The sequence below is a fragment of the Dioscorea cayenensis genome, chromosome 1 (genome assembly GCF_009730915.1).
Source record: "Dioscorea cayenensis subsp. rotundata cultivar TDr96_F1 chromosome 1, TDr96_F1_v2_PseudoChromosome.rev07_lg8_w22 25.fasta, whole genome shotgun sequence".
NCBI lineage: Eukaryota > Viridiplantae > Streptophyta > Magnoliopsida > Dioscoreales > Dioscoreaceae > Dioscorea > Dioscorea cayenensis.
Window position 1 is genome coordinate 12471628 of NC_052471.1, and position 13366 is coordinate 12484993.

At 38.7% G+C, this 13366-nt stretch overlaps 1 non-coding gene across 1 annotated transcript; it reads right to left on the bottom strand.

Annotated features, from left to right (window-relative positions):
* Positions 1–9786: 9786 nt before the first annotated feature.
* Positions 9787–9893, bottom strand: LOC120267730. The gene has a single exon (XR_005538550.1). It is a non-coding gene; the product is annotated as a small nucleolar RNA R71 (small nucleolar RNA).
* Between the last annotated feature and the right edge of the window lie 3473 nt (positions 9894–13366).

Here is a 13366-nt window from a genome sequence, read left to right on the forward strand (position 1 = left end):
AATAAAACACAAATACACACGAATATGTGATACAATCTAAGAAAAGTAATGCTCAATGTAAGTAATGAATACTTCATATTACTTATAAACAACCATTTATCAAGTTCATCATTACCAAACCATAAATAAGTTAGTTCCTCATGAAAGAGGAACACTCATACAATTCCAAGGAACAAATAAACAAGAAAAGAAGCAAGAACTACTACCTCTAGCTTTAGATCCCCTCGGATGGTGAATATCTTGAAGGTTCACCGAGATCTCTCCTCAAATGATGCTTTGTTCCTTGGATCTTCCACCAATATCCTTCTCTGATGTTCGTCTCCTTCTTGGTGAAGTTTTGCACAATAAAGTTTTGCTCAAAAGACCGAAGAAGAAGCCCCATTTCAAAAAGCACTAAAAAACCGTTTTAAAGAGCATGTCAGGATGGCTTCATAACATCATTCAAAGGCGCGAAGGAACCTATATGCGTCTCGAGATTTTGCCAAAAAATTCCCTGAAGTGCTACAGTAACTACTACAGTAAAGTGGCATTCTTCATCTGGTTCATGTGCATGTTCACGATCTCTAGCAAACCCATCAACGAAGCCTGAGACTTTGCCATTTCTCAATTTCCTCGTGCTACAGTAACTACTACATTTCTGCTACAAAACCTTGATTGCTTCCCCGCAAGTGAACGGGATCACCAAGTAATACCCTGTGAGTGACACAGGGTCATATTCCATGGCGCAAAGGAAGTATTATTACTCACTCCTCGTCCAATATCTAGACTACAATTCTCAGTAAGAAAAACAAATGAAATAAAATAAACTAAGCTAAGAAAATCCTATGACCGGGTAACTAGCACATGGATATAAACAAACAAGGAAGTATCAAGCATGAGAAGGGAGAATTTGGACAAGGAATCCACCTAGGGTTGTTGTTAAGTCCTAAACTAGGATGGTTTAAAGATGAATTGATGATAGTTGAGACATAGAGACCTCGTGAGTAGATTAGCCCCAATTTCTCTGCGACCAACCCCTGATCCCATACGAATGTCAATTGGAATCTCTTTCGGATCAACACACCTATAATCACATTAAGTTCTAGGAGTTCTCTAATAAGAGTGAACCTACTCTTCTTTGGCTTAAACCTAGCAATGGAGGGCTACCAACACCCAATCTCTCGGCGTGTAGGCACAAGTATCCCCTTTCAATCTTTCCTAGATCTAGTATGTGTGAGTAGGTCACATCTATGCATACAAATCATAATAGAATCATGGATTTCTCCATATATGTAATTCTAATCATCAAGGTATGAAAGATTGAATCTCAAACAACCATCAAATTAAATGAAGAATAACATCCCAAGTTCTTACACAAGATGAATCCTAGGATCTATCCAAATCCAAACGCAATAATAAGCTAGCCCCTCATGATAAGGGGCACTTATACAACATACAAGGAAGACAAAAACATAAAAGAAGTAATGAAAACCCCCTCTAGGATGTGATCCCCTTGAATGGATGAAGCTTCACAAGTTTGTCGATGATGGCTTAGATCTTCACTCCAGCTCTTTCTCCTTTGCTCCTCTCCCTCATGGTGATGATGTGTGCTCGTTTCCCCCAAGAATCTCCGCCAAAAGATGGCCGAAAGGCTCCAAATAAGTGTGGTGGCGGCGGCCCAAATGGCCAAGGAAAAAGTCCCTTGTTATGCCCTAAAAGTCAGCTTTTATACCCCTCATGGCATACGGGTCGTATGTGTCGTATGGGGGTCATATAGCACTCAAATAATCTATATTCATGGTCCATATGATGTGCATACGGGGTCCATACGACATCCATACGGCCCCCTGACAAGGTCCCCTTGCTTATATCTCGCAAGTTCACGGGTTTGTCGAAGTAATAATCCCGGGTGAGCGGGGTCGAATACACAGAGAGTAGGGAGTAAAGACACTTAATTCGATTCTTAGCTATGTGGAGTATCAACAATGATAAGTGTGATAATGATTCAATTCCCAGGAATTAAAAGCAACAAGTAAGAGAGCAAAAGTAAGGAGGAGGCAAGGCAATCGATAAAGATGGGGTACTCGGATAATGCTTCACCTAGGATAATCATTTCAAGTACAAGAACCCTCTATTATGCTTCCTAATCGATGCAATGGTGAGTCATGGAAATACTTACATACATAGTCCCAAATCTAAGGTCAACTATGCCTAACTCTATACATGTCCCGGAGGAAAAATCCAACAATCTCAACACCTCGCACTCGCATACAGTTGCAATGAGCTCTAGGGACTCCAAGTGATAAATCTCTTCCTAGATTTAGACCTAACCCTTTGGTCCAGGCGGAAGGTTCCTAGCCACAATAAAGCCCTAGATACTATGATCACCTCAATGCTTCACTCCATTGAATGCGCAACTAGGCCCCAGCGCAGGTTCATCCCTTAGACCATTCACTCTATTATGGCCGCAAAGAACTCGAGGAACGGAGGTAGAATCTATCACGTCGGAGGGGAAAGGGGACGCTCCTGTACCTCTCGACTCACCCTCTCAACCCTCTCCAACCTAGCTTTGTCTAACGCTCGTGGTGTATCACTCACTCACAAGGTTACCAACAAGAACTCTCAACCCTAGTGTCACTCTAGGGGAAATGCTCATACAATCAAGCATTCAAGGTTGGAACTCACAATAAACATCAATTTATTGGAAGCATAGTAAAGAAGTTCAATGAAACGAATACATCCTAGGGTTCACAATCACCCAAGTACCTACTAGGGGTTTAGCTCTCCATGAAGCTAAGTACAATCAAAGAAATTGAATGTAAAAGCAATGAATCCATAAAAAAAACCCCCTCGATGGTCATGACGATGGTCTTGTGGAAAGTCCTCTACTCGTCGACAAGGATTCCTTTGTCCGGTATAGGATACGCCTCGATTGAAGCTCCACTACCAACCTTATTCCTAATGGAATCACGATGTCGGAGCCATAGAACCTCTCCAAAACCATGGCCAATACCCCTCGAAACCCTAGCCGAAACCCTCTCGCAAGTTGGGGAAAAGATGGAGAAAAAAGAGTACCAAAATCGGGGCTGAATCGGCTTAAAATAGGGCTGGAATCGGGCAACTCCACGGGCGTGGACGCTATAGGCGCCCATGTGGAATTTTCACACGGGCGTGGATAATTTCCACACGCCCGTGTGGATTCTCTGTTTCTCTGATTTCTCGGCCGGCTGTGAACAGTGCTACTACATTAATTGCTACATTGTTGCTACTGTGTTGCTACAGTGCTCTGCTACAGTCTTTGACCTGAATAACTTCCTAATTCTATACTTTCATCGGGGTAACGCAAACGGGCACACGTTCATGTCTTGAATCACATGCTTCTTCAATGATATACATGTTAGTGGAGCTCTTGTTCTTATATGCATAGGTCGGAATGCTCGAGTGTGACTGCCTTTGTGCCCGTCCAAATGGATGTGCTCACTCGAATGTGAGGAGGTTGGCGCACACTCTAGCATCTCACACCTGTCCTATGTCTTCGCTTTTGAACTTTAGCAAGATCTCCTCCAAAACAAGTGCATTATGATCCACATTGGCCTATTTCCTTCATACTCGGCCTCACAGCCCTACCTGCGTAAAAGTAACATAAAAACACACATATTAATGTAAAAACTGAGAAAAGTAATGCTCAACATAAGGAATGAACGCTTCGCATTCATATCGCACAAGCACTTATCACCCCCATATTGGGTCGTATGGGGGTGGTATGAAAATCTGGGCAGACAGCTTCAATTTCATCCCATTGCTACAGTGCATACTTGGTGGTATAGGGGTGGTATGAAATTGCTATTTTCTTCAATTCTCACCTAAATGATATCTTCTTGTTCTCCATGGCTTTCTTATGCCCTACAAAGTAAATAGTAGATGATTAAGCGCAAAACGGGAATCAAACCTCACAAAATACATGCAAAGTGAATCCGATGTATATATGAAAACACCTATATTTAGACACTTATCAAACCTGATCGTCAAATGCCGTTTTTGGTGTCATTTTCCTTCTCATTTGTGTTACTGAGCTCACTTGGGTATCCTCAAGACTTGTATCACAAATAAGACCAATGAAACCACACAAACAACAACAAATCATTGATTTATACATAAATAATACAACATGAATACATATAGAATACACACATTAAGGCGCTTATCAGTGAGTCATTAGATAGTGGAGCATCCTCTTTCCCCTCGGATTGGTGTACCCTATCTGCATATTCCATAAGCTCTAAGCAAACATATGTGGTGTGAGGTGTTGATATTGAGAGATTTCTCTGCTAGAACCTTATAAGGGGTTAGGGGCCTTTCACCTAGAAGTAGGGCTAGATTTATTCTCAGTGATTGGGTACATCCTTTAGAATTCCTAGAGTGTTATACAGTCATATGTGATGTGAGGTGTTGAGACTGAGAGATTTCTCGACCGGAACCTTATAGGAGACAAGTATCGATAATCTAGAGCCAGTAACCAATTATTTTTAGATTTACATGACTTTGTGAATCTTACACTTAATTTTTGAATCCTCGGGGGAGCATTGCTTGAATACCTCATTTTTCATTGATTAAGGCATCCTTTCATTTTTCAGTTGCTTACTTATTTGTGACAACCATCTTCTTGTGCATTAGTTCCTTACAACATCTCTTGATCATTTGACTAGATAACTTAGAAGTAGTTATTACTAATACTCCTGTTCCATATGTATTTGATTACCAGACCTGTTGGGTACACTTTATTACTTGAGTGACCCGTGCACTTGCAGACACACACAAGGGGTGGGTTAGGAATTCTGATGTTACCGTAGGTCTTCATGATACAAGCAATGTGAGAAGAAAATATATTTAGGGAAACTTACTAGCTATGAAAGTGAATATATTGACACAATGTGTTATAACCAAAACTTTCCAAGCCTATTATTATAACATTTTCAACCAAACATTGTAGCTTTTATGATGTAGTATAACTTGGGTATTGTAACATACTGAGGATTTCTTTGCAAACTTCAGCCCTTTAATTTTTTTCACCCAAGTTTTTCATTCTCTCTTCTTCCACTCATCCTTGGTATCCTCATGAAGAAGAATATGAGCTATGAATGATCTTCCTTCTTGGTTCTAATCTAACTCCTTGATAAATTTTTCATTCTTTTTGCTTGGGTACTAGAGATAAGCACTTGTAAGCCTTATTTTTTTCCCTTGTTTATTTGGATGGGAATGATGGATTAGGGTTGTGTTGGTTGGCTTGAAAGCTCATAGTTTGACCTCTTTCTTACTAGATGTCATTGGAGGCCTGATTGGACATTTGTCATTCTTGTTTTCCTAAAATTGTTGTAAACCTGGAACTATAATTTGCAAGAAAAGCATGATTATTGTTGATCAATTATTGTAGTAGTACTATATTACAGTTGAACTTTGGTTGTTTTCCTTGTTTCTTTGGTTTAGAGCAAAACCAAGAACATTAGGAAATCTTTGAGAACCTTGAAACCAAACTTTGATCTAGCCTTAAGGCTCTTGTAGAATTTCTTTCCTTGTAGACCTAGGGCTTTGCTCACTATTCTTCTTGTTCTTCTGTTGTTGTTTTTCTTACTTGATTTCTTGGTTTTGTGTGTGTGTGTGTGTGTGTGGTCATGATTAGTTAGGTGGTGAGGGTTTTATTCATGATTGCCTAAGTTGTGAGTGGGTTAAGTTGATGCACATTTTCTAGTAGAATATGAATCAAATGTCATCATTATTTGATTTGAAATTGACTTGTAAATTTATCATATTTAATTTGATATGTTGATCAATTTAGATGGAATTCTTTGTTATTGATTTATATTGGAAAACTGTGGATGTTTTAAACTTGGATTCCCCAAATATTTTTATGACACATGATGCCATTTATCTCATATGATTATGATGTGGCCTTTAGCACCATTCTATGTTGAAAAATGTTATGACTATGTTGATTTATTGTAATTGAAATGAATTGTTTTAAACTTGAATTCCCGAATATTATTATGACACATGATGTCATTTATCTCATACGATTATGATGTGGCCTTTAGCACCATTCTATGCTTATGTCTTTGTAATGTTGAGTTATTTCATAATTTGTAGAATTAAAGGTTAATTGTTTGGTTTCATGTTTAGAAGCTTGGATATTTTGTGGCTATAATAGAAAGAATTGTGCAATAAAAATGAAGAAATTATTTACAATGGAAGCTTCAAGCATTGAAATTATTTAATATTTAATTTATCTTAGAGTAAGAATTGATTTGATATTTTAAATAGAGTATATACTCGATTTCATTTAAAAAGTTGGAAATTTCTTGGAGGAGCAATGATTAATTACATGTGTTGTATATGCTACGAGTTAAATTGAATTTTGAATGTTAAATTGAGTGTTCTTGTGAAAGCTAATGAATTGTTTAGCATAATGTTCTCAAGGAATGGATGGCAACTTTGAAGAATTTTGATAATGAATTTAATATTAGTAAAGTTAATGTTGTTGATTTTGGAGTAATGACACTTTCTTGAGGAATTTTGGCTTGACTTATGTGCATGACAAATTTGTGTGATTATAGACTTATATAAGTGATTATTTGATGATGTATAAGCACTGTAGGCATATTGAAATCTTCAGTGGAAGATTTTATTGATTTTTTAGCATGCATGGGTACTTGTATTAACTTAAATATATTTATATGCTCAATGTGTCTTTTGTATATGTAACTTGGTTTAATTAGTAATCACTTGCCAGTGGTTGAGTAAATTCATATTTAAGCAATTGAGGTTTTATTATACCTTGGTCCTTAGTGAGTGTATCTGATGAATGTATTTTTATCAAATTGAGAAGTATTGCAAAGGCAATATAAGTTTAAGAGGAATGTAAGAAAGGAAGTATGTCCATGCTATTTATGGAAGACTTAGGTATTATGATTGAATCATTCTTGGGCTTACTATTATATCTGGGAAATATTTAATGAATTTTTTGAGAGATAAAGTTGGAACAATCATGAGTATTGTTTGAGTTTAATTGGTTCAAATGGGAGAATTTTTTCTAATTAGTTTTATTATTTTTTAAAGATATTCCAAAAGTATGTTAAAGGTTTTCGTTGATACTATTGGTATTTACATTGGAAAATGGTTTGTGAAACCTATATTCATAAAATTGTAATGTTGCCATTTCTTAATCTGAAAAAGTTTTCATTTCTAAAATATAGATATTTGCCTTAGATTTGGACCTTATGTTGATTCATGAGTCTTTGGTTATTCAAACGTGCTTCTAGCATTGATATTTATGGGAATGGCATTTATTCTCCATATTTGAATGTTGTCCTGGATATGGACTCTATGAGAAGATATACATGAATTACATTATTTTTTATGATGACATCCTACTATAGTAGGCAGTCTTCATGGCCATCCTATTGAGTTGGCGTGGAAGACCGGCTGAGTTATTGGTCCAATTCAGGTAGGAGTGTAGACCCCCAAATTAGATATTCATCGGAAAGCTGCAGTTACAATCCGGTGGACCGATCGGTCAACATTAAGAACATGAGAACCTTGACTGTTGTAAACATTACCACAACCACGACTAGAGTTTAGAGAGATTTCTAGATCGGTACTTGTTTGTTTGCAATGCAAACTTCATATTTTAAAGAACCTATGTTTTTATGCAAACTAAACCTTGAGAGGATATCTTGTAAATTATTTTGATGACAAGCATCATGTTTAATTGTTTAAAACTCATACTTTACTATTTATGAGTTATGGATGTTGAAACTCTCACTTGAGCAAAAGTGATTATTTTGAGCAAAAGTTACTGTTCATAGTGCGCGGGAAATGAAAACTTAGAAATCCACACGCCTGTGTGGCTGCTGATTTTCAGCCCTATAAATACAGCATTGAGAGTCCTATTAAGGGATCTGCTTCTTATCTTTTACCTATCTTTTGGGGTGTCCATGGCTGTGGTTTGGAGAGGCTTTTGCTGGGTTTTAGGAGTGGTTCTATGGCATTCGACATTGAGTTCCTTGGAGGAGAGCTATTGGGGGATCTTTCGTCGACATTGATTCGGCAAGGTATGCCCTAGGCTTTATAAAGGAACCTTTGGAGAAGTCAAGGTGGCTCCTCAAGACCATTGTCATTAACGACAAAGGATTTTTATCTATGGATTTCTTGCATTTACTTTCGATTTCATTGTTAACTTTGTATTGCTCCATAGAAAGATAAACCCCTAGTGGGTGCTTGGGCTTGTAAATGTAGGAATGATTTTGTTTGATTGACTGTTCTTATGCTTCCTTTAATTGATGTTTTAATTGAGTTTCAATCTCATGTGCCTATTGATTGGATTTTTCCTTAGAGTGATACTAGGGTTGGGAATCTATCTAGGTAATCCTTTGAAGAGTGCTGAGAGGGTGAGTCGAGAAGTAGCGGAACATCCCCTTTCCCTTTCGATGTGATTTATCCTACCTCCACATTGTAAAAGTTCTTTGTGGTTATGATAGAGTAAAGTGCCAAGAGACAAACTCCACTAGGGCTTAGTTGCGTGAGTAAGAGAGTGACCTGTTAAAGTAATCCTTGGTGCTGGCGTTTAATTGTGACTCGGGGTATTTCGCTTGGACCAAAGGGTTAGATCTATAGTAGGGAATAGGGTTTATCACTTGGAATCCCTTAAGCTTCAAGCAGTTCCACATAATGTGAGGTGTTGAGAGTATTCTTTTTCACCAGGGCAAAGTATAAAGGGCAAGTCACGGTTGACCTTTGGTTTGGGACCGTGTGTCTTTGGATTGCCACGACTCATTAAACTTCAATTAGGGGGCATAATATTAGTTTTGCACTTCAAAAAATAGTCCTAGGGTGAGCATTGTCTGAGTACCCCATTTTATCATCAATTACCTCTCTTTCCTATTCTTGCTTGTTCTCTCTTCTCTTTACTTTTATTTGTATTAATACATTGAATCAACAACACAACTTGGTTATCACTATAGCTAAATAGCAATCCTTGTGTTTCTAAGCAACTATTCCTTGTGGATTCGACTAACCACTCACCGGGGTATTTTATTACTTCGATGACCCATGTATTTATGGTACACACAGGCAAGGGATGTGTTGATTTTTTTGTGCCATTAGTGGGGAATAGGTATTTCAGAAGCATTTGCACTTTGTTATTTTAGCTATTCATCTCTTATTCTATTTCACACTTTCTTATTCTTTCATTGTTCTGATTTGTTTTTCTTTCCTTGATTGCAGCTTTAGGTTATGACCCCAAGCAACCCTTCGAGATTGGTTGAAGGTGATCCCAAAATTAGATAAAGAACTCATAGATGGGGAAAGGAACCTGTACAAGAACAGACAAATCAAGCTGAGATGGAAGTTGAAGGGTTTGATAATATGGCAGAACAACATGAGAAGCAGACGACACTGTCAGATTATGTAAGACCCGCAATTCTTGGCACATAATCTGGCATTATGAGGCCACTAATTACAGCTCAGAGTTTCGAGCTCAAGCAAGGCTTCATCCAGATGTTACAGTAGTCGGCACAGTTTAATGATTTGGCCAATGAGGATCCGAACAACCACATCGAAAATTTCTTGGAAGTGTGCGACATGCTCAAGATTAATAATGTCATGGATGATGGCATCAGGTTGAGGGCCTTCCCATTTTCCTTGAAAAGGAGAGCAAAGCAATGGCTATATTTGTTACCTAGAGCATCGATCACTACTTGGGAGGAGAAGGTGGAAGCTTTCCTAGCTTGATATTTCCCTCCTGGAAAATTTGCGAAGCTCAGGAATGAAATATTCTTTTTTCTGCAAACAAATTTGGAGTCTCTTTTTAAGATATGTGATATGTTCAAGGATCTGCTGTGGAAATGTCCTCAGTATGGGTTTCCCGATTGGATTATTATCCATACTTTCTAGAATGGTTTGAACCCAAGCACAAATCAATTACTTGACGCTACAGCAGATGGTACTTTAGGAAGCAAGACGCTCGAAGAAGGTCAACAGCTCATTGAAGAGATGGTTATGAATAGTTATTAGTGGAACACACAAGATTGATGCGGTCACATCATTGGTGGCTCAGGTTGAGTCCTTAAGTAATAGGTTAGACACTCTAACTTCTTCTAGATTGGTGGCAATGATGAGTTACACAAGGCGTGGGGGAGGATATGCTTCATCTAATTGCCTGATTTCTATTGGTGGTACATCTTATGTGGAACCGGCTGGATTTTGTAGGCAATGCAATGAGAGGTCAAGGAAATCCATATAGAAATACCTACAATCAGGGATGGAGGAGGCACCCAAACCTTTCTTGGAGTAATCAAGGGCAACAGAAGGCTATGGCACCACCAGGTTTCCAACAACAACAACAACAAGCCCCGAATATTGAGAACATAGTTTCATGGTTGGAGAACTAGATGACTGATTTGGAGAAGGCTTTGACCAAGTTCATTCAATCTTCAGATATTAGATTTTAGTTGAGTGAAGCCACACTTCGAAATCACACCGCATCATAACATAATTTGGAGAACTAAGTGGGACAAATTGTAAAGTAACTTTCTGAAAGACCTCAAGGGAGTTTGTCCAACAACACATAGACCAATTTAAGAGAACATGTGAAGGTGATCACTTTGAGGAGTGGTCATGAAGTTGAGAGTAGGTTCCCTACCTAGAAGACAATGGATGAGTCACCCAAGAAAGTGGAGATTGAGGAAAAAGCTAAAGAGAAAGGAGATGACACCCACACATTACAAGCTAAGAATTCCTTATCCTTCAAGGCTGAAAAATAACCAAAATAATGAGCAATACGAGAAGCTTTTGGGTCTATTCAAGCAGTTGCACATCAACATCCCATTTGTAGAGGCGTTGTCTCAAATACCTCACTATGCAAAGTTTCTCAAATACCTCTTGACCAATAAGAGGAAGTTGGAAGAGAGTGCATTTGTGATCTTAGATGCTTCATGCTTCGGTGTTGCTAAAGAATATGCCGAACAAGAAGAAAGACCCCTGTAGCTTCATTATTAGATGCAATATTAGTAACTTGGGTGAAGAGAAGGCATTGGCGGAATTAGTGGCTAGCATTAATTTCATACCTTATATATTCTTTCAGAAGCTAGGCTTGGGAGAACTTAGGCCCACTCGAATGTCACTTCAGTCAGCCGATCAATCAGTTAGACATCCGAGGGGTATCATTAAGGATGTACTTATGAAAGTTGATAAGTACATCTTTCCTATGGACTTTATGGTGTTAGATGTTGATGAGGATGTCATGGTTCCATTGATACTATGGAGGTGAACGGTGGGGAATTGACAATAAGAGTTGGAGGTAACAAGTTGACATACCGCTTTATCGAAGCCATGCGACATTCTCTTGATTTTGATGATACTTTGTATTTTCTTTACACCACATATGAGTTGCTTGATAATTATATATAGGAAATGTTATGTCCGGACCCATTGGAGGGGTGGCTAGATCAAGAAGTGGAGAATGAAGATATTCTATCAATTGGTCTATGGACAAATTACAACTTACCCTGGGAGTCATGAAGAGAATGATACAAAAGCTCAAGAGGTCAAGGAGATGTCACAGGAAATGCCTCAAAGCTAGTGGGGATGAGCATTCACGGAGTAAGGATGATGAACCCTTGTGTGGTAACAAACTAAATAACTCCCCCTCTATCTTGCAAAAATTGTGTTCATCATGCTTTCAAGTTCTAGGTAAGAGGGAAACATTCATTCATGAAACCCCATGAGGTAAGGACAGGTATGTCAAGCTTATTAATGTTAAACAAGCACTTCTTGAGAGGTAACCCAAGTCTTTACTATTTTTTTAGGTTTTAGTTTAGTGTTTGTAGGAATAAAAGCTTTAGTGTTGGTGTCTTAATTTTTACATGCTATTGCTATGTTTTTCTTGTTGGTGTTTTAGTGTGCTTCATTGTCACTGGAGAAGTTTTAGGTCATTTGAGTATGTTTTCATCATTGTCTAGACAATTTTTCACTGTATTTACAGTCTTTGTATGTGTATGAAGCTGCAGAATTTTTTCTGCAGTCTGTAATTTTTTTTAGTCATCCAGAGAAGACACATGCCCTTGTGGAAATTCCACACAAGCATGTATTTCTATTCAGAGCTTAACTTCTCCATCTCGAGAAGACACAAGGGCATGTGAATACCTCTGTGAGTGACCTTGTAATGGTCACACGCCCGTGAGGACTTTCCACATGAGCATGTGGATCATTGCAGAGTACCAAGTCTCTATCCGGACAAGACACAGGGGTGTGTGGCTGCCCTTGTGGATGGCCCTGTAAATGGCACATGAGCGTGGGTAATTTCCACACGCTTGTGTGAAACTCTGCAGAGACAATCTCTCTATCCCTAGAAGATACAGGGGTATGTGAGTGCCCCTGTGAACATCCACACCCCCGTATGGAATTTCCATAGAGGCGTGTGGAACACTTAGAAATTTCTCTCGGGAGAACAGAGAAGCCACAAGGGCGTGTGTGTGCCCATGTGGGTCGGGCACACGGGCGTGGGTAATTTCCACACGCTCTTGTGGATGCATTCAGAGGCAAAAAGAGCTATCACGAGAGCACACTGGGGCTTGTGGATGCTCATGTAAAGCTCTCCTGTGTAGTCACACGGCCGTATGGAATTTCAACACGCCCGTGTGCAGAACACAGAGAGTTGTGATTTTTTTTTAAAACCCACTCATGTCTCTTCATTTTTGAACTCACAAATGCTCAAAGAACACATCCTTTCCTTACTCCCGACTTTCTCCATCTATTTATAGGGGTTTTTGCATTGTTTGCCGGCCGTATTCAAGGTTTTTCATTTCCATTTCATCGGTAAGCCTCTTTTCCCCTTTTCTTCCCCAATTTTCCTTTCTTTTGCACATTGTAGTCGATTTCACATATATTTCATGTTTAAATTGTATTTGAATGTTTTGAGAACGGATTTAGAAGGTTTATTGAAGTATTTTGAGTTTTATGGAGATTTTGGCAGTGCGGTTGTCACTCCCCTTAGATCCACACGGGTGTGTGGAATTTTCACACGATCGTGTGGATTCCTGCAAAATAGCGTTTTAAGTTTAATTTGATTAGTTTCTTTTCAATTCTTACAGGAATGGCTCATAGATTGAAGAAAGCAGCCGACAAACGCCCTTGTCAACCCTCGCTAGAGCAGCTTGAGTTCGCTATACCTGAACATCAAGCATGTTTCGAGCATTTATCAAAACTGAAGTTTAGACAACCAAAATTTCCTGATGTGAGTGAACTAAGAGAGATACTGCTGGATGATGACATGGTATATGAGGTTGAGGAGCTCCTCTCTCTGGGTAGCTAGTGCCATTTATTATCTATCAGAGAG